Raw genomic sequence first — 19,733 nt, 5'->3', positions numbered from 1 at the left:
GATTTCTCAGTCACTTTGAGTCCAGTTCCTCTGTAACCCCTGGGAGCTCTTCCTTGCTCTGGGACCCCACAGCGGTGGCAGCCACGTAAGCAGGGACAGGAGGGGACCCAGTCCCTGCCTGCAGGTCACAGCACTGGACCCAGACACTAAACCCCCTTCCAGCTGCTGTGTTCTCCCATCCCGCTGGGCAGAGTCATGGAGCAAAGGCATGGACCAGGAATGCTGGGCCCAGAGCAGCTCACAGAGGTGGAAATGGGATGGATCAGGGCGAAGGAGGCTGAGGGTTAGGGTGTGCAGCAGAGATGTGAGACTGATGAGAACAGGGGGAGTGGGCGCAGTGGGGAACTGTCCTCTCTCCAACTCCAGTTGATGACTCCAACATCCACTGATGGCTTCAGCATCCGCTGGTGCCCAGACATCCCCTTTGAGGTTCTGGGTGTGTTTCTGGTCCGTCTGTTGGGGGTCCTGCTCACACAGTCTCGTGATGCTCTCACCTGTTCTCATCTGGGACCTGCTCTCCTAGCCCAGACTATTTCACCCAGCCTGTGGAGGGGACAACACAAACCGGTCTGGGGTTCTGTGATGGTAACAATATGGGAAGTATCAGAAACACCTCTGGCATCAGAGAGCCCACTTCCAAATGTCAGTCCCATCAAAAACACCCCAGAAAACCAGAGAGGAGCCACAGGTTCCTTTCTGACAACCTTTACGTTCATCAGTGAGAATCCTCCTGTCCCAATTCATATCCAAACATGTGCAGCAACAGACGTTCTTTGCTGCTGGGACACTTGGAAAGGGAGCTTAGGAAGACACAGAGATGAGTTTGCTTCCTTCTGCCTCTCTTGGTATCTCGTGTGTCTCAACAGTTTTAGTGGAAGCACTTTTGGGCAGGGGTTTCTCCCAGCCCCACTGCACCCACTTTTAAGCACTTTTAAGGCAGAATAGAGCTGTATTCGGGATTTTCCTGGATAACCAGGAATAACAGCCTGGTTGCAACCCCTGTACCAAACCCACCTTCCTTAGCAAGGAGAGGCAGAGGATGGTGTCTGCATGGGGGCCAGGGGATGTGGCTGCTCTGGGCAGAGTGAACTTTAATGTGGATCTGAAGCAGTTTGAGTCAGAAGCTTCCCCTGTGTCCTCCCTGCATCAGAAGGGGTGGTGGAAAATCCATACCTGCTGGAGAGGAAAGGGCCGCCTGTATTCAGTAACGTGTGCTCATCCTCTGGCACAACAGGAATCTCCTTCCTGCCCATGCTGACAAGTGACTGATGTTCAGCTGATCCCATGAAAGCCTCTGGGTGCAGCAGTGTCTCTCCCTCCATCAGCACCATCAGGTGAATGGAGCCACCTGCACAAGGAAATCAAAGCTCAAACCCAACCCAGGTCATCCATGGAGCCAGAAAGGGGAATTTCTTCCTTTGGTCCATCCCACGGGACTCACCTTTGCTGGGATGCAGGGGATGTTTTGTGATGGTACGAACCATCCCAGGCATTCCTGGGCACAGGGGTCACCTGCGATGTGCATCTGGAGCATCTCAAACGTCCTCTCCATGGCTCTGCTGTCCCAAAGGGAAACAGTGCCTCTTGTCACAGCAGAGGAGCATTGGGGAAGGAGCCGGTTTTGTTCTCAGCCAGCAGGACGGGGACTTGTGCCTTGTGCTGGGGTCAAACCCAGCCGTCACTGGGATAACGGCCTGAGGGACAGGGACACAAAGGCACAGCTGAGGGGATGCCCGGGGAGCAGAACCGAGGGGTCCCCCCTGCCCGGTGAAGAGCGCGATGCTGACGGTGACCCCGACTTCAGTCGCATGTGGCTCTTGAGGGACCAGTGGGGGACCCATGGGAGCCCTGGAGCCAGCCCTGCCATGGCCACAGGCCGGGGGACACAGGGCGGTGGTGCCTGCCCTCCGGCAGCCCCAGTGTCACCCGTGGGGCAGAGGCCCAGTATCACCGGTGGGACAAGGGCCTGGTGTCACCCTTGGGACAAGGGCCTGGCATCACCGGTGGGACGTGGGCCCGGTGTCACTGATGGGACCTGGGCCTGGTGTCACCGGTGGGACGTGGGCCCGGTGTCACTGATGGGACCTGGGCCTGGTGTCACCGGTGGGACGTGGGCCCGGTGTCACTGATGGGACCTGGGCCTGGTGTCACCGGTGGGACATGGGCCCGGTGTCACTGATGGGACGTGGGCCCGGTGTTACCGGTGGGACGTGGGCCCGGCGTCGCCCGCGGTCCGGAGCCGCGGGCCGGGCGCCCGGGCCCCGCTCACAAGTGGCCTGTGGCCCTCGGGACATCCCGCGCCCGCCGCGGGTCACGACTCGGTGCCCCCGGAGGCCGCCCGCGCCCCGCCGCCCGCCGGACTCCCGCCCTCCCCCCGCCACCTCCTGCTGAGGCGAGGCCCTCGCCGCCCCCCGCCCGCCGGTACCGCGGCCCGGGCGGACCCGCGGCTGCCCCGGGAGGCGGCCCCAGCGCCCGGGGCCTCGCTGCGGGCCGGGCCGGGGCTTGTGGGGAGCGCAGCGCGGGGCCCGCGAGGCGCGGAGCGGGGGGCGCCGGGGGTCCTGGGGGGGGTGCGGGGGGAGCCGGGCAGGGGGCGAGCCGCGGCACCGCATCAATCACCGCCCGCCCCGCCCCTCCCGCGCTGATGGACGCGGCGCTGGCCAATGGGGAGGGCCCATGCCCTGCGCGCAGCCAATGGGAGCGGGGGAGGGCGGAAGGTCCCCACTTCAAGGCTGGTTGAGCGGCGCAGGTAGGTGCGGGTGAGGTGCTGCCGGTGCGGGCCGGCCCGGGGGGGGGGGGCCCCGATGCGGGGAGGGAGGAGCGGGGAGGGGGGAGCGCGCAGAGCGGAGCGCACCGAGGGGCGGGCCCCGCCGCCCCCATCGCGCCCGCGGGCAGCGCCAGGCCAAGTCCCGCGGCCGCCCCCCGCCTCCCCGCCGCTGTCCCGCAACTTGCGGGCTGGAGGGGGGGGGGGCTCCTCCCGCGGCCCGCGGGGGAGTTGCGGGGGGCACGGGCCGGGCGCGGGGCCCGGGGCGCCGGGAGGGAGCTCCGCCCCGCCGCGCTGCCCGGGGGGGCCGGGCCGGGCCGGCTCCGTGAGGAGCGGGGACCCCCTCAGGCCCAGCGCCTCCATTTTAGCCCGGGGAAGAGAGGCCGGGGCTGGGGGGGGCTTCCAGGAGGATGCGGGGGTTCCCCCGCACCCCTGCGCCGGCCTCTGGGCGCTGGTGGGGCCCGGCCCGGGGCGGGATGGAGGTGCGGGGGGTGTGGGAGCACCGGGGTCGTTGCGGTTGTGCCCCCCTCCCCATCGCAGCCTTTTCTCTCCACAGGTCCTGGATTTTGCCCCCTCCTCAAGGAAATACACAAGGAGCTCCCATCCCTCGCAGGCGGAGGCTGGAAGCATCCCGAATCCCTCCCCGTGTCACCGGCCGAGTGCCTGGATCGCAGGTGCTGAGGATGGGCCTGACCAGGATGCCCAGTGGGCTTTGGGCTTCCCACGTCCCATCGGGACAGCCCCGGCGCTGGGCTTGTGACCGGACACCGGGATGCATTCACAGGCGGCCTCTTAGTGTCCAACGGTGTGAGGTGAGTCTGGAGCCCTGTAGGTAGCTTCTTCCTGGATGGGTAGCTTGGAAATGGAGGTTCAGGAATAGAGCTGGGAATGAGGGTTCATCCAGTGTTTTCCTCTCCAAAATCATTCCAATGCCTGTATGGAGTGAAGAGATGTGTAGCCTCCGCTTGGGCGTGTGCATATGTGTGGCCTTGTATGCAACAGCATTGAGGGATGACTTGTCCAGAAGCAGCAACATCTCCTACTCTTCCCCCCACTTATTGTGTGCATCCATAACCCCAGGTTTACATTGACCAGGTCCTTTTTACTTGCTGGTGTAATCTGGTTTATCTCTGTGCTTATACCAGCAAGAGAGCTGTGTAACTGTCACCAGTGGTCTTGGCTTTGTCCCATGAAAACCAAAGGTCTAAACCAAGGTTTTCATGCTCCTGTTTCTGTGCCTGGGCTTCCCCATGGGTGAAGTGGCTTAACCTGTGATGTCGTGTGGAGCTGAATGAAACCTGAAAGGAGGCGCTGAAGGGAAGGATATTTCCCTCTTTTCATAAATCTACAAGCCAAAGCAGCCTGACTTTAGGCCAGTTATGGAGGCTGAATCGAGACAAGTTCTCTTGTAATGGGAAAACCCAAAGCTTTACTCAGTCTTTTCAGACTGATGTTAGACAAATCTGCACTGGTTGCTGATCTCCATCCAGCTGGCTAACACAGCAGTAAGAGCTCTTACTCTTTGTACACAGAAGAACAGTAAGTTGTTACTTGGGCTTCCCTGTTGCAGGTTTTGGAGGTTATCGGTAGGTTCCTTGAAGTCCGTGGTCCTCCTGCTCCTGCTGGTAGGAAGTCAGCAGAGAGCTTCTCTGGAAGCTGGTCCTTACTTCCAGAGTGTCACATGCAGATATATTGGCTAAGTGGGGGTTTAGCATGTGGCTGTGTGGAGCAGGTCAGGGATGGGCCTGTGGGAGGAGAACTCCAGGTCCTTCCAGCTTCCCTGGAGCTGAGGGATGAGGTGTGCTCATGACAGTGGGTCACACCTGTGTGCACTGAGGACGTGCAGGGCATTGTCATTTCAGGCTGTCACCTCTGGCATTTTTGCTTAGAGGCATTTACTTCTGGTGAGCATCTAGTTGGAGCCTGGTGTTTTGAGTGCATCTGTCCCTGTGACAACTGCTTGAAACCTCTGGTTAGTTCATATTTGAGGGTTTCTGTACCCTGCATCCCTGACTTGTGCTCAAACCCTGGTGCCTGATGTTACTGTCACAGTGTGCAATGCTTGTTCGTCATAAAAGAAGTTTTATGAAGCTCTTTCCCTGCAGCTCCCCAAAGCGAAGGGAGGGCTTCTGAGAGCAGGAAGGTCTCCGTGGTCCTTGACACCTAACAGAGAGAGGAAAAACCCTGCAGATGACGCTGCTCCAAAGCTCTGTGCTGTTGTGGTGGCCACAGAACAGGGACTTGCTGCTATCCTCTTGCTGCCATTTCCCTGTGGCTGTCTGGGCACTGATTCTCCTGCACTAGACTTGTCAGAGGAAGTGTCATTAATAAGGAGAGCATGTAGGGACTTGACTTCTTCTACCTGTGATCCGTGATGTCTGCCTGTGCTGCTGAGGGTTGGTTGGAAGGCAGGTGGATTGGGTCAGGAGTGAGGAATTTGTGTGACTCGGTGCTGAGAGTCTTCCAGGTTAGACTGTGTTGTCTCTGGAACAGCAGCTCTCGGAGCACAGTGCTGATCCCGAGCTGCTGGGTGGCTCTTGAGCATGACCAAAAGACTAAGTGACCTGGTATCCCGGTTATCAGCTGTGTTTCGGTCTGATTCAACTGCTCCTTCAGTTTGGGATTAAACTGAATTAGAAGCAGCTGCCAATAGGGCAGTAATTTTTTCCCCTGAATCTGGAAATCCGCACAGTGATAGAATTGTTCCAAGTGCCCTCTAGCAAAAATGGAAATGGATTCTGTTAGTGGATCTGAGAGAAACCATGTGAAAAAGACCATAATATGAACTAATGAACAGAGGTTCTTACAACTAGCATTAATCTTGCCTGTGGCAGAAGGAGAGCTTCCACGTCCCAGTGTTGGAAGTGGTTGAACGGCCTTGGGTGGTCTCAGGTTTGCTGTTGACTCCTGAGGAGGAGTGTGAGGTGCAGGATTTGGTGCAGGTTGAATCTATAAAGATGCTCTGTGGGCCTTAGCCAAGGCTCGTGGATAAAGAGAAGTACATCAAGGCTTTCCATCTGGAAGATGGAGGAAGGGCTGAATTGTAAATCAGGACTCCCATACTGCTGGTAGCTTGCTCCTGCTTGTTACCAGTTGCTGGGTTCCTAATTTTTCTAACTTCTTGTTTATGTCAAAACTCTTTAATCTGTGTGTCTGTCACACAGTGGAACTGAACCTTACCCTAGCCCGTAGGAACACAAGTGTTTCATGTCCCTGCTGTAACTCCACAGAACCTATAGGCTGTTTTTCAGTGGTGAGATTTGAGAGGGTTGTCCCCTGAAACTCAATGAGCTCATGTCTCATGGTTTTATAACACATGGGCTTTTATGTGGTTAATGCAGGATTACATTGCCTTCTCCTCTCCTTTCCCTGTCCCGCTGCTCCTCTCCCTTGATAAAACCACCTATAATCTGAAACGGATAACCTGAAGGAATACAGCATTTACATGTGCTGTCACCTCGTTTATTCTGCTGTTCTGCTATTTTCTTTCACTGCATCATTAAGTGGCTGGGATCACACAGTCACTCTGCACAAAACATACTGATGTCCATAAAGAAGTATTGCCTCAATTACAGCCATCATGGTGTTCCTTAGGCAAATACCCAAGCAGGCTGATGGGATCTGAGGCTTACTTCTGCACCTCTTGTGCAGCATCATCCATGTGTTTTGGATGGATCTAAGCCATGATGTTTGTTGGCAACTCTTGGGGACCTGCATGATCCAGCGTTACAACTGGATGTTTTACTCTTTGCAAGTTAATAAAACCTGGCTATGGGTCGCCAGCTTCACAATTCAGGGTGCTTTATTGTGAGTACTCAGCCTGATGTTCTTCGTTGGAAAGTAATTCACTGCATCCCTCAAGTTGATATGAAGTTCCCATGAGGACTTTAGGAAGTCGGGCTCTTCTGTACAACATGCATTGATCTGATACAACAGTGTGGAGTCTTAGAGTACTTTTTGGCAGGAGGAGACCAATGTCTTTGGTAAGGACCCAAAAATACATCAGTGAAGTGTGCTTGTTATCTTTGTTAAATAGTCTTAGGTTCCCAGCCCCTCATCCCAGTGGAAACCATAGAAATACATTTTGCAGTTGAAACAATAATTGATTCAAAATAGCTTATTATTAGAACAAATTCCACTTCACAGCAGATGAAATTAATTTCCCCCTAGCCTGAGCGCCAATACAGCTCTGACCTTGAGAGGAACTGAGTAGAACTCTCCAGTATGAGAACATCCATGAAATGATGAATGTCTGTATCCAATGGCTTGATCTAAATCACCGAGGGGGTTCTCAAACAAGCTCTGTTGCTTCTGTGGATCACTCAGCTTCTTTTTAGTGAGTAGCACATTCCTTTCCTGTTGATCTCAAGTCCATCAACCCAGAAGTTGCCAGGGAAGATCCAGGTTTGGATGTTGACCATAGGATACGTTAGGAGGTTCGGTACCTGCCTGATGAGGGAGGTGTGAGGGTTGCTGAGCTCTACCAGCATCACACTAGTTACCTTTCTGTGGCTCTACTTTTTGGGTTTAAAGGACTTTGCTATTTTTTTTCCTTTTCTATAAGCATTTTGAGACTAGCTGACTGGGATGCGCTGTGTCTGCTCAGCTAAGGAATGCCTTTCTTGCCATGAACCAGGTTCTTTGATTCCTCTTCAACATGATCAGAAGAGCGATGATCCTTGCAAAAGTCTCTTGTTGTTGCTATAACTTCTCCATATTTAGCTTTAAACCAGGCAAGTTTTGCATCTTCTGGAGGCCTCTGTGGCCACTGATAAGTTTGAGTTTGGTGCTTTTTGGTAGGGTATCTAATGAGGCTGTAAATGAAGATGTAAAAGTTGTGGTTGTATCTGAAGGGAGTCTCATTACTGTGTGCTTTGGTGGCCATTGCCTTCTCTAGCTTCAGGATAGTTCTCAAACCAATCCAGGCTCAAAAATCTCCCTTCATGTGTCCTGTGTCCATGTCTGGTAATCTTAACTATGTGTACTGCTATGCAGATACTTACTGTGTAGAGCCTGTTTCCAAGGCAGGTACAATCAAAGTAAATAATGAGGATTAATAGGTATAAGCAACAAATGCATGTGGGAAAGTCAAGGTAACCATCAAGGGTGAGTAGCTGGGTACGTAACACTCGCCATGTATTGAACCCTGTGCTTCGTATGTTCCTGATGCTTTGCAGAAGAAGGTGACTTCAAAGAAAGATTTAAAGGATGGTGCTGTAGAAATGTGGATTCACTGGGGAGAGCTCCTCTTGTTCAAGAGTAGTAATGAAGCTGTGTGAGGGTAGCAGGTACAGGAGTAGCTGTGTGACCTGGAGGAGAAGGTGTAGCACTACTCTAAATGGACAAAGGAGGCTGGAAGGGTTGTGAAGAGAGGCCAAAGTTGTGTTATTTTAGGCTGTGCAGCAGTTTTTGCTACATCATGTCTAGGGCAGGCCGAATGATGAACGCTGGGGGATCCTGTGCTGCAGGAAGATCCAGATCTGTACCAGGCTGTCAAGCTAAAGATTGCAGCTCTTGGTTAGGTATGACTCGGTGAGCTGAAATCCCTGCAGTGCAGAATGGAACTTTATTGTAGGGGGATTTCTCTCAACTTCCTCCACACTAAATTGCCTTCCCAGTTCTGTTCCAGTATAAAAATGTGTTTGTTGCTACTTCTGCTCTTTAGCTGAACTGAATTCAAGGTAGATTTAGGGGAAAGAAGAATGAAAAGGAAAGGGATGTATGCTGTTGTATGGTCATTGTTCTTGCTACAGAGTGTGGTGAGGAGAAATGGATCAGGAGAAAGCATGGGGCTGCTGAGTTCATCATGCAGCTGCCTTACAGAAACAGAATCCCTGTTACCCTTAAGAACAGGGAATGTTCTCTACAGGACCCAGTTCTATGCTGGATTTGGGGTAGCTGATAACACACTGTCCCGATGTCCTCCTTGGCACTGTTTCATCATTGACTTAAAGCCCAGTTCTAGGTCCTTAGACTCATTTTGGTTTCAAGGTACTGCATGAAACTGCTGAGATGGGGTAACTGCCGTGCTGTGATGGGGAATGGCCATCTAGGAGCGGAGGAGTGACTGTGAGAGACAGCAGGAAGTGTCGGCAGCCCAGCATTGGGGTCTCTGCTGTCCTTAGTTGGGTATTTTTCTTAATCACTTACAGATGAGCTTTGTTTTGCACATTCATGGGTCAGCAGAACCATGGGATATGTTGTGGGGTAGTTTTGGCAGTGAGTGTAGGTGGCCTTAGAAAAAATGATGCTGAGATGTGTTGCCCATGGATTCCCTGAACCCAGACCCCAGCTGTGATGACTGTTCCATGGGTGATTTGTTAAGCAGTATGTTGGATTTTAAAGAACAATAGTAGTGTATGGATTCTCTGTCTCCAAATGCTTTGTGAAGAAGGGGAGTGTTGCCTTTCCTCTCGTGTGGTGGTGGGATTTGATGCAAAAGGAGGAAAGAAATCTGTGTGCTGTATAATGCAGATAGGGATTGCCTATGCTGGCTACAGAGCCAGCATTCATAGCTCTTACCTAACTCTGCAGTCGAGATACAGTGCAACTCTTTTTGCGGTAAACCCAGGTCCCTAGGGCAGGCTCTCCTCGCTGTATAACAGCGTGCACTGCTGGTGCTTCTGCCCTTTGCAGGCGAATGACGGGCTAAAGCACTTTGTTGTTGGCGTAGCTGCGTTCCTGCTGTAGGGGCAGCACAGGGATGTAGTGCGCTGCCAAGCAGAGATGGCGAATGAGACCGGGCACGCAGAGCCGCGGCAGGGGGGAGAGCGGCTCTGCCCGGCAGCGATACGGAGCTGCCCCGCGGCGCTGTGAGCGCTGCCCGCCTCGGCTCCAGCGGCCCCGAGGGGCAGAGCGCTCTGTGTCCCCCCCTTCGTGCACGTGGCGAAACTGAAGGTCAAAGCGGTGAAACTGGTTTCTGCAGCCCCAGAGTCGTTCTTTTCCTGCTCCGCTGCCCTTCTGCGTGTGCCGTGCACGGAGTGAGGTGGAGGTTGTTGAGGAGGGGGAGGAAGTATCCCTATGGTGGTGGGAGAAACTCCCGAGGTTTCCAACCTTGCCGTCGCGGAGCTGCTGCCCATGAGCACGGGAGCGAGGGCAGGCAGGGCAGGAGGCACCGAGCCTGGGATGTTTCCCCAAGGCGTGCAGCGGTTCGGGGGGCCCAGTGTTCAGGGGTTTTAATGGCATTCGTAGGCAGATTTGGGGAAATAAAGCTGAAGAGGAAATGCGAGATGGGGCAGTAAAGAGCCCCCGGGGCTGCAGGTGCAGGAGCGAGTGGTGGTGTTTTGGGGGAAAACCGCTTAAAACGGTCAAAAGCTTTCCTGCGAGGACGGGACAAAGCAAACGGTGTTGTTCCGGGGTGAACGCTTAGAGCAGAGCCCGTGTCTGCACGTGGCGGGGGGTGCCGGACTACAACTCCCAGCATGCCCCGCGCGCCGCGCCCGCCCCGCTCTGCAGCGGGTCCGGGCGCGCCTGCGCGCTGCGTGGCGAGCTCCCCCTGGCGGGCGGCGGCAAGGCCGGCAGCCGGACAATAGGGAGCGGGCCCGCCCCGCCCCGTTCCCCCCCTCCCTCCCCGCTCGCGGTCCCTCCCCCCCCGGCGGCGGCGGCGGGGCCCCTCCCGCACTGCAGCTCCTCGGCGCGGCGGCGGCGGCGGGCGCTCGGCGGGGCCCCCTGGCTGCGGGCGGGCGGCGGGAGCGGTGCTCGCGGCCGCCGGCGGGGGCGCTGCGGCGTTCCCCCCCTTCCTCCTCCTCCTCCTCCTTTCCACCCCCCCCGGTGCATTCTCCGGCTGACGGGAGGGGGAGGGCAGGGAAGGACCCAGCCGCCATTTTCCGAGCCGCGCCGCCGCCGCGCTCGCCCGGAGCGGGGGGGAAGAGGGGGGAGAAGAAAAGCGCCGCAGCGCCCGCTCCGCCGCGCCCCGCCGGGTCCGCCCCGCCGCCGCCGCCGCCGCCCAGCAAGCACCGAGCCGGGGGTGGGGGGGCCGCTCCCCCCGCCCCCCCCACCCTCCAGCCTCTCCGCCCGCCCGCCCCAACCCAGGACTGCGGCCGCCGCTCTGCGCCCGCCGAGGGACAACGGGCGAGCCCATCCCCCCTGCCGCCGGGGCGGGCCCGAGCGGGCGGGGGGGGCGCCGGGGCTGGCGCTGCCCGGCCCGGTTGCGGTGCCGGGGCTTGTTTGCAAACTGCGCCCATTTTGTGTGGGGCCGAGCCCGCCCGGACCGCGCTCGCCGCTCGTCACGTGGTAGGTGCCGCTTCGCCCCGCGCCCGCCGCCCCGCGCCTCCCCCGCCGCCCCTTTGTTAGCGCCGCCGCGCCCCGCCGGGCCCCGCTGCGGAGCGGCCGCCGCCGCGCCCCAACTTCTCCGCCCGGCGGGAGGCGCTCCCCCCCCCCATCCCATCGCTCCCATCCCGGGAAAGTGCGGGGGGAACCGGAGGGACCCGCGGGAAGCGCTGACCTCGGGGCCGCCCCCCCACCCCCCCCCGGTGCTGCGGTTCCCGCTGGCGGGGCGGGGGGGGGGTTGGGTTGCGACTTTAAACCGAAATCTCCGGGCCGGAGGCGCCCTCGGCGGGGTGGGGGGGGAGCGGCGGGGTCCCGCCGGGGCGGGCCGGGGCCCCTCACGTGGCCGGCGTCGGAGCCCGGCCCCGCGCCCCCCCCCGGGGAGGGGAAAAAGGGGGGGAAGGGGCGATGGGCTCCCCGTGCCTTAACCTGCGGGGGGGGGGGGGGGGCACGGGCGAAGTTTTCAAAGTAAACAGAAAAAAAAAGAAATATATTTAAATTGCATAACCTCCCCATTGCAAAACGCGCAGCCGGGGGGGTGCGGGGGCAGCAGCTCCGCCGGGCCTCGGGCCGTCCGGTAGCGGTCCCGGTAATGTCGGTGGGCTCCCGGCGCTGTCAGCGGTGGCTGCGGGCCGCGGCTGTGTCACGGAGCGCTCGGCGTATACAATAGCGTGTTTTTCGGGTGGGTTCTCGTCGCTGAGCCATTTCCCTTTATTTACGTCCCGGCTGCGTATTTTGGGGGGGTTATTTATGGTTTTTCCGCCCCATCGATCCCAAATTATTCTCCTCTAAACACGCCGGGCGAGCTCGGTTATCCCGAAATGCTTCCCGTGATCCATACGTGTGTTTACTTCCATCATGGGATTAGCATCTTCCAGTGCTTGATGCCAGAGAAATTTGGGTAGAAATACGGGGGGAAAGGGGTCACATCAAGGGGGAAATACAGCGGCGAGATTTCTTGGGAAGTAGCTTTATTTCCTAGGGAAAAAGCAGCCCCTCGGTGTGATCTCTCTGCTGGTCGAATCTGTGTCCAGGTGGATCAGAACGCAGGCACGATACAGATGATCTCGCCTGTTATGTAAAATGCACTTGAATGACAAACTGTAGTTTTCCATGGAGCCGGTCAGGATATGGGAGGAACTGCAGGGGTGGCTTGGTTGGGGTTTTTTTGTCCTTTCTTTATTTGTTTTGACTGACCATTATGTTTTCAGCTGGTTTGGGCCATGCCCGCGGTCCCGGTTACATCATGGCAGGGGTTGTGTACAGGGTACTTTGTGCCTCTAAAAATAAGGCGAGGTGAGAGCCCGTTTCTGGGAGGTGGGAGCAGGGTACTTGAGCTGTGGCACGGTCCCACTGCCAGCGGGGTAGAAGACACTTCGGGGGGGGAGGTGGGGGGGCAGTTACAAGGTGTCTCTGCGTGTGACTAAACCTCTGCCGTAGTTACGGATGCAGGGAGCTGTTTGGATGTGAGCATTTTCCCTTTAAACCCTTCTTTTTCCTCTTTAAACCCATATTTGTCCTTTTTATAGCCTTTGTTTTCATGGAGGAACCTCTACTGCTCTTCCCCCTGCTTTAGCGTAGTCCTCTTGGATTCTCCCGCTGGCACAGGAGCAGTGCGGGTAGCGACGCCGTTCAGTCTGATATTACTCCTTTAATTGAGAAATCGGCAGCTTTTCAGATCAGGGAAGGGGGAAATGAAGCAGTCACCCCAAGGGCTGTAAAGGCAAAGCTGGGGAATCCCGCAGCCCTGGGATGGGACAGGGAGTTGGCTTTTCCTTCCCGAGGTGTCCACTCTCGGCCACCATCGGAGCCGAGCTATGGGCAGCATGGTTTTTGGCGCGGGAGGGATGGGTCTAGTAGGGTTGGATCTATTTGTAGCTGCACTGCCAAGGTAGCACAGCTGTGTAGGGCTTAATGGATTGATACGCTGCAGGAGCAGTTAATTGTGAAACTTGGTTGTGATACTGTTCTAGCTGATGGGTAATGATTTAGCAATGAGGATGAGTTGTGTTCCCCCCTCGGAGGTGATAAAGCAGCAGATGACCGGGCAGATGTGGCTGTGCTTCTCTTATCCCTCCTCCCCTCCCGCCTCCTTTTCCTTTTATTATTAGTTTGTTAATGCTGCATTTGAAGCTCATTTGCTCTCTGAGATCACCCGGTAAGCAGAGAACTGGTGACATTCTGACATCACGCGAGTGAGGGGTGAAAACTGAGTAGTTCTTTGACCAAAGTCACTTCCTTTTGCCCTGTTTATAACTGTGTTTTTGTGAACGCAACTGCCATTATCTAATGAGCCCTCGGAACAAAGCCTGTCTCAGGGAGTTTCAGCACTCCACCCTTCTTGTGCTCAGGCAGCAAGTGGTGCGTGTCCTTAGGAACCTCCAAACACTTTTCCAGGGATGATAAGACTTCATGTATAGTGGAGTCAAGATAAGGCCAGAGGACTTTGCAGGCCCTACCAAGGCAGGGAAAGGGTAAAGCTTGGGGAGGGAGGAGAAGGGGAAGCAGAGCCTATTTTGATTTGTGAGTCTTCCGCAGGCCCCCTCTCCATATGCTTTTCCTTTCCTGGAGCTGTTCTGTGAGAGTGGGTCAGTGGTACCTCTGCCCGTTCCCACTGCACAGCACCCTGTTTTGCTTATTTAGTTTGGGCTTTCTCCTGGCCTGTGTGGGGAATGGGTGGACCGCTTCTACCTGCATGGGCATTTAATTGAGCAGAAAGAAGTGTCCTGGGTGCATCACACACTGATCAGCCCAAGTGAGTTCTGCCCTCATGCCTCCCTCCAGAGCGTCCATCAGTTCATTAAGAGCCTCTCAGCGTTTCAGCACTCAGGATGAGGTGATCCGAGAAGCACCGTTTCCGTTCCTGCGTTTTATAAATACCGTGTCCCTGCTCCTGACTTCCAGGAATACAATGTCTGCCCAGCCTGAAGCACAGCAAAGGCTGCAGCGTACCGCTCGCCTTGAGAATCCGTGTGCACCAGAGTTGAGCTGCGTCCTCAAGGATACAGGTTTAGCGTTTAAAGTGGAATAAAGGCTTTCTGTTTTGTCTCAGCTGGGCAAGGAGTTGTCACACTCGGATCAACAAGAGTCCTGGTGATGCAGGACTTGAGTAAACATAATTCCATTAAGCCCTGCGCGTGTCGTGAGCTCAGAGCCCTGTTTCTGGAAGAGGAGAGTTTGGAGAAGGTCCTATTGGAGTTTCAGAGCAAGTTACAAAATAAGAACGTATTTCCCCCTGCCAAAGTATTGCTGGGTTTAGAGAGTGAGACAAACAGCGGATGGGGTATGCTTGGAGCTGGGAAGCCTTAATTCCTTAGGATGGAGTTTAGACAGCACGCTATCTGAATGTAGCGATGTAACTGTGCTGTTGATCTCATAGAACAAGGAGAAGGGATGACAAAATCTCATCTGAGGAGAGGAACTGGGAGTAGCTGTCAGCCTGGACAGGCCACAGCTTCATCCGTTCCTTAGTTCATCTCTTGCTGCAAGCTCATTCTTGCAGATTTGGTGGAAGGACCAAAAGCGTAATTGAAATAAACACTTTTGTATCAGGAGCTGCTTTGGGCCTCAGAGACATGAACAGAAAATGGACCTTAAGGATTTCTCAGTTTTGGCTCCACCAAACGTTAGGAGTTCTTTCTCTGAAGTCTTTATAACTTCCTGTTGAGAGCTGCAGCAGCAGGATGTGAAGGGAAGGGTTACTGTGAGGTTGCCTTACCACCAAGTGGGGAACAGCAAACCCAGTCAAGGCTGTAATTACAGCCTGTTAAAGGGGGCCTGCGATGTGTGATTGAACATCACCTTCTACTAAATGAGCATCTCTGTTCTGGAGTTTGCGTTGTCTTGGTTTTAGTTGCTTCCGTGACAGCCTTTGTGGGTTCTCTCCTCTAAGACCCAAGGAGCAGTAAAAGCTGAGATCTGTGCTTAGTTGAGCCCCTGTGTCCTGACGACTGTGCTATGAGCTCCATTCAAAACAGAGTATTTAAACTCAGCTGGAGACAACTCCACCAGGTTGGGTGGTGACTGGAGATGCTTTATTCTGCTCCTCTCTGTTAACTTCCTCTTGAGGATGTGGCTGGTGAACACAAGGCACGAGAAGGTTTTTTGTAGTGACAGTCAATGCCTTGGTTTAAGCTAGGAAGTATTGAGGTGGTGCCATTTATTGGGCTGGGTGAAAAGCTTTGGTACCAATCCTTGCTGGTGAGCAAAGGTTGCTGTGACCGCACTGAGTGAAGGAAAACGTGTCTGTAAAATGGAAAGGCAACTCTGGTGTTTGCTCCCTGAGTCCCCAGTTCAGGTTTTCATATTTCCTGGGCACCTTGCCCAGAGTATGCGAAACAAAAACAAAATCTCTCTGATACTGGATGGGGGAGACCCGGATTGCACAATAAAGCTCTTTTTTTTCATTCCCCTGTCTCTGACATGCTGCTGCTCTCTGCAAGTGTCCCATTATTGGGGTTTTTTAACCACGTTTCTATTTGTGACTGTAAACAGAAACTTTGTTCTGCAGAGGAACTGCACAGCAATGGGTGTTTTTATCTCATTGCCCAGGTGAAGGCATTCTTGCTTCTAATTATTCAACTCTCCAGGCTTTTGATGAGGGAGATGATGGTTAATCTTGCTTTGTGGCTTTTGTTTGCCTTTCTGACATGATATTGATAAAACCTTCTCTGTCTCAGATCATGCACTTGATTTGGTTCATTTGTAGACAGTGAGAATTCATGGGCAGAAGAGAAAATCTCTTCTTGAGGAAGGAGGCCTCATGATGCTCCTTGGAATTGACTGTGTCACCCAGCGAGTGGAAGCAGCAGCTTTTAGTTGAATCTTGAGGGCTTCTGGTTGGCAACAAAGGTTGTAAAAGCAGAGCTCTGATTTTTTCCAGTGCATAAGTACCATTCCCTGGGAAGCATTTAATAGTAAAATCCTTACTTTTCCCAGAGAGATGAGGTGTGAGTCTGCAGTATTAATACATGTAGAAGGTACCTGTGCATCTGTTGTGAAAACTTGTGGTTCTTAGATATGTTCTTAACCTTTTTTCATTACTATTAAAAAACCTTTCTGATTTGGGAAACATTTTGAGGGCTCAGGGTGTTAACTTGTGTGTGGAGTACCTGCGTTTTGAGTGGTGCTGACTGCTGAGGTTAGAAGCAGAGATTTCAGTTGCAAAATGAGGTGTGTAGGGATTCTATTCTAGCAAGTTTGGGGTTTTTCTTGTATGTCTTGGGGTTCATTTTTCATCTGAAAGCTATTTGTAACCACATGAACTCGAGAGCTGGCTGCACTCTCCATTCATGGTGGGGAAGGAGAGGGGAAGTGGGAATTGGTAGTGTTCACTTCCTTCAGCGTGGCTTTGCCTTTGCTTCTGCTGCAACAGCACCTTTGTGTAGACACCCTCCCCAAAACCTGTGTGTTGGTAAGGCAGGAGGTAAAGGAGTTTGTAGGTGGTCCTGTAGTCCTTGTGTCTAACACAGAGGATATTTGTCCTTTCCACGTGTGTCGAAGTCCTCGTGACCACCCATAGCCTCTTGGGTCTTCATTTCTTGTGCAAGATGTAGGAAAAGGGGAATGTGCTCAGGTGGGTTTAGGCGAGTGCCTCGTGGGAGGAGAGCTGGGGAAGGAAGGAGGCCTCACGGCAGCTATAAAGAGCAGTCCCAGTGTGGTTTGGCACGTGATGAAACCAGGCAGTAGGTGCAGGAGTTTGGGTGTAATGTCAGGGGTTTAAACTGTAATTCAGGGAATATAAAGGTGCCAGGTAGGTAAATGTGTCGCCAAGCGGTGCGGGGAGGGATGGAAGGCAGAGGTAATGTAGCTGGTGGGTGCAGGGCTCAGTGGCCTGAGGAGGGTGGCTATGGAAGACTCATATCTGCAGGTATGGAGAGGCATTCAGGAGAGAAACGAGTGAGTATTTAGATGGGTGGGCAAAGAAGAGGATCTCCTCTGTTGATCTCCTGGGTCCAGGATCCAGAACTCCCCTCATCTTCTCATGAGCCTTACTGGAAGCACAAATACCCAGCTTCTTCCCAAAAAACTCTCTGTCAACAGAGATTGCAGAGAACAAAACCTTCCTGGGCTCGTTTTGGGCTCATTTTGTGAGGTGTTGTGCAAACTCACATGCTTGGAAACCTCGTTCTGCTTTCAATGGCTTGTTGTAAAATTGGGTTTGAAGAACAGACCGTCTTGAATAAGTCAGCACACTGAAGGATTGTTTTCAGGGCTGTTGTGACCCGATAGCTGCTCTGGGGTATAGTGTGACTGGGCACCTTCCTCATGCCTCTGCTCACATCCCATCGTTGCCTCGACCTTGTTCCCACTCTTCCCTCTGCTCTGTGTTTAAAAAGCAGTGGGAGGTTGGATATTGGTGTAGTTGACGTGGAGCTGTGGGTGAAGCCACTGAGTAGGCTGGTGGCTTCCCTCCCTTGAGTGGCCTCACATGCACTCCTTGGGAAGATGGGCGAGTTACGGTTACCCTGTTTTTACCTGCTCACTAGAGCCTTTCATCTTTCCTCTGTTAATTAATGCTAACTGCTCTGGCAGTGCTCTAGTTTTAAACTGAAAATGAAGGAGGTGCTTGTGGATTTTGAGTATTATCTTGAAACATGTTGTAAACACCTGGTTAGCCTTCCAGAAGCAGCTCCTTTTGGGTCTTCCCAAGTGAAGTCCAGTACAAGGTGTGCTGTGGCTGCTGGAGCAGCAGACAAGTGGTGGTGGAGGAGCTGGAGTGGTAATGCAGGTATTTTAACTCTTGGCTACCAGCAGGAGAAGCTGCTTGGTCATGTACATGGTAGTTTAAGTGCTGGGAGTTGTAGTTCCTTGGTGGAGAAGCACTGCAAAAAGGAACCCAACATCAATCGGATAGTTCTCCTGGGTGGTACCAGTTTGGGTCGAGCTTGCCAGGATGGTTTGAGTCCCAAAATATTCAGCCCAATTCTTGGAATTCCCCTCAATTTTCAGAAGGCTCTGGAAGCTCCTCAGGCTGTGTCCCTGTAATGACCTTCCCATTCTTTTCCATGGCCTTTCCATTTCATTATTCCTTCTTTCTCTGGTCACCTCAGAAATGCCTTAACCACCTTCTCCCCTTGAATCCCTCTTAGGAAGAAATGACTGGTAAGTGTAGGCTGGCTTTAATAACAACCAAAACTTCTAAACAGAGGGAGGGAACACAGGCTTACAAATGTTCCTTAATGCTTCTTCCAGGAGTTCTTTGGAAGAGTAGAGATCCAATTCTCTAACATGAGAATTTGGGGCTGAGTAGCACACAGACAGGTTCTAAGGACTTAAAACCCCTAAAATATACCCAAGAACTTTTGGAGGTCATCTTTAAGCTATGCGAACAAAGCCTTCTTCTCAGGGGAGGCTTTCCAGGAGTCCAGAGTATTTTAGATGCTGTCCTCCCAGCTAAAAGGGAAGCCAGGGAGCGTTGCAGTAGCTTAGGAGGAGGATTTTCTGTTTCAAGTGCGTTTGCTAACGCGGAGCAAAAGGCAGTGCGTGTAAGTTCCGCTTCCGTTTTCTGCTTCTGTTAATGCTGATGACCTACAAACCAACTCTCCAATACTCCCCAGCCTAGGTAAGCTTCTACGTGGGTGAGGTACAGTGCAGTGTAGATACATTCATGCAGAATCCCTGCATTCAGTGCCCGGTGGGGGTTTTCCTGGGTTTTTTGCTGGATGGCATTCCCTAAGCTGCTCTGCTTACCCTGCGGTGGCACTGGTGCTGAAGAGCCTCCTGAGTCCTCTCTGGGAGACACAGCAGCCTGTGTCTGCAGAACTGAGAGTGCCCGTTACGAACAGGCATTCAAGCACACGTGTCCCTAGTGAAGGGCTTGGTAGGAGGCTGGAGTGGGGGAAGTCCTTTATGCTGAGTCTTCCTCCCTCCTCTCCCAAGGGTGTCATAGCCACAAGTGGAAAGTTCCCTGCAAGTTCCTTTTTTTTCCCTCCTCCCTGAACAGTCATGTTGGGTTTTTCTTTTGAGGACCCAAATGGTGACTCGAAGCCATTTCCAGTGAGCAACAGTCAGTTTTCAGGCGTGCAGCATCCTTTCTTTGGGGAGGACAAGGTACAGCTGGTTACAAAATACACTCAAGTTCTGTGAAAGCTTCTGAGGTCTGAACCCACCTCTGTTATACCTCTTCTGGCACAATAGCTCCAAATGATAGTTTGGATTCAGTTCCTCTGTGGATGTATCCTTTCTTCACTGTCTCCTCCTCTGTGTCATGTAACTGAGTTTGGCAACAGAGCTGGTTGGCAAGACCAGTTGTAGACCAATGTGCATACTCTTTGGGAAGCAAAGAGAGCACCTAACCTTGAGCTTCTCCTTTGGCCTTCTCTTTGAGGGGAAGCTCTGATGTCCGTCTCTGGTCCCTGGTGTGGGGAAGCCCCTTGGTCTGACCCTGACTGATGCTGGAAAGAAAACTGGCTGTGAAATGTTGCTCATTTTGAGCGTATTCGAACTTTAGCTTATCCTCATTTTTCCTGCAAAGTGGTGTATTAATGTGGTCATTGGGGTGTGTTGACAGCTACAACAAGCTTCTGCAAAGGTGTGTGAAATGAAAAGACTGGCGTATCAGGCAAGAGGTCAGGGTAACACTTTATTCTTAAATTGCCATTGGAATAGCTTATGAAGATGCTGGATAACTTCAGCAGCAAGAGGCAGAAAGTGACTGTTGCACTGGTAGCACAGCCTGTGCTGTGGGCTGTGTGAACGCACTTAA

General features: G+C 53.7%; 1 protein-coding gene across 4 annotated transcripts in view; it reads left to right on the top strand.

The window, feature by feature from the left end:
* Positions 1-3,303: 3,303 nt before the first annotated feature.
* KANSL1 (KAT8 regulatory NSL complex subunit 1) overlaps positions 3,304-19,733 on the top strand; it is an 86,388-nt gene continuing 69,958 nt past the window's right edge. For 3 of the 4 annotated variants that reach the window (XM_065699363.1, XM_065699364.1, XM_065699361.1), the window contains exon 1: positions 10,561-10,993. The gene's annotated coding sequence lies outside the window, so the exon portion shown is untranslated. Of the gene's footprint in view, positions 3,574-10,560; positions 10,994-19,733 lie in introns of those variants that run through there. The other variant, XM_065699362.1, reaches the window with a different exon arrangement.

Source organism: Lathamus discolor, chromosome 20 (genome assembly GCF_037157495.1).
Source record: "Lathamus discolor isolate bLatDis1 chromosome 20, bLatDis1.hap1, whole genome shotgun sequence".
Lineage (NCBI taxonomy): Eukaryota > Metazoa > Chordata > Aves > Psittaciformes > Psittacidae > Lathamus > Lathamus discolor.
The sequence above is the reverse complement of the archived record's forward strand: the minus strand, read 5'-3'. Positions and strand labels throughout refer to the sequence as shown.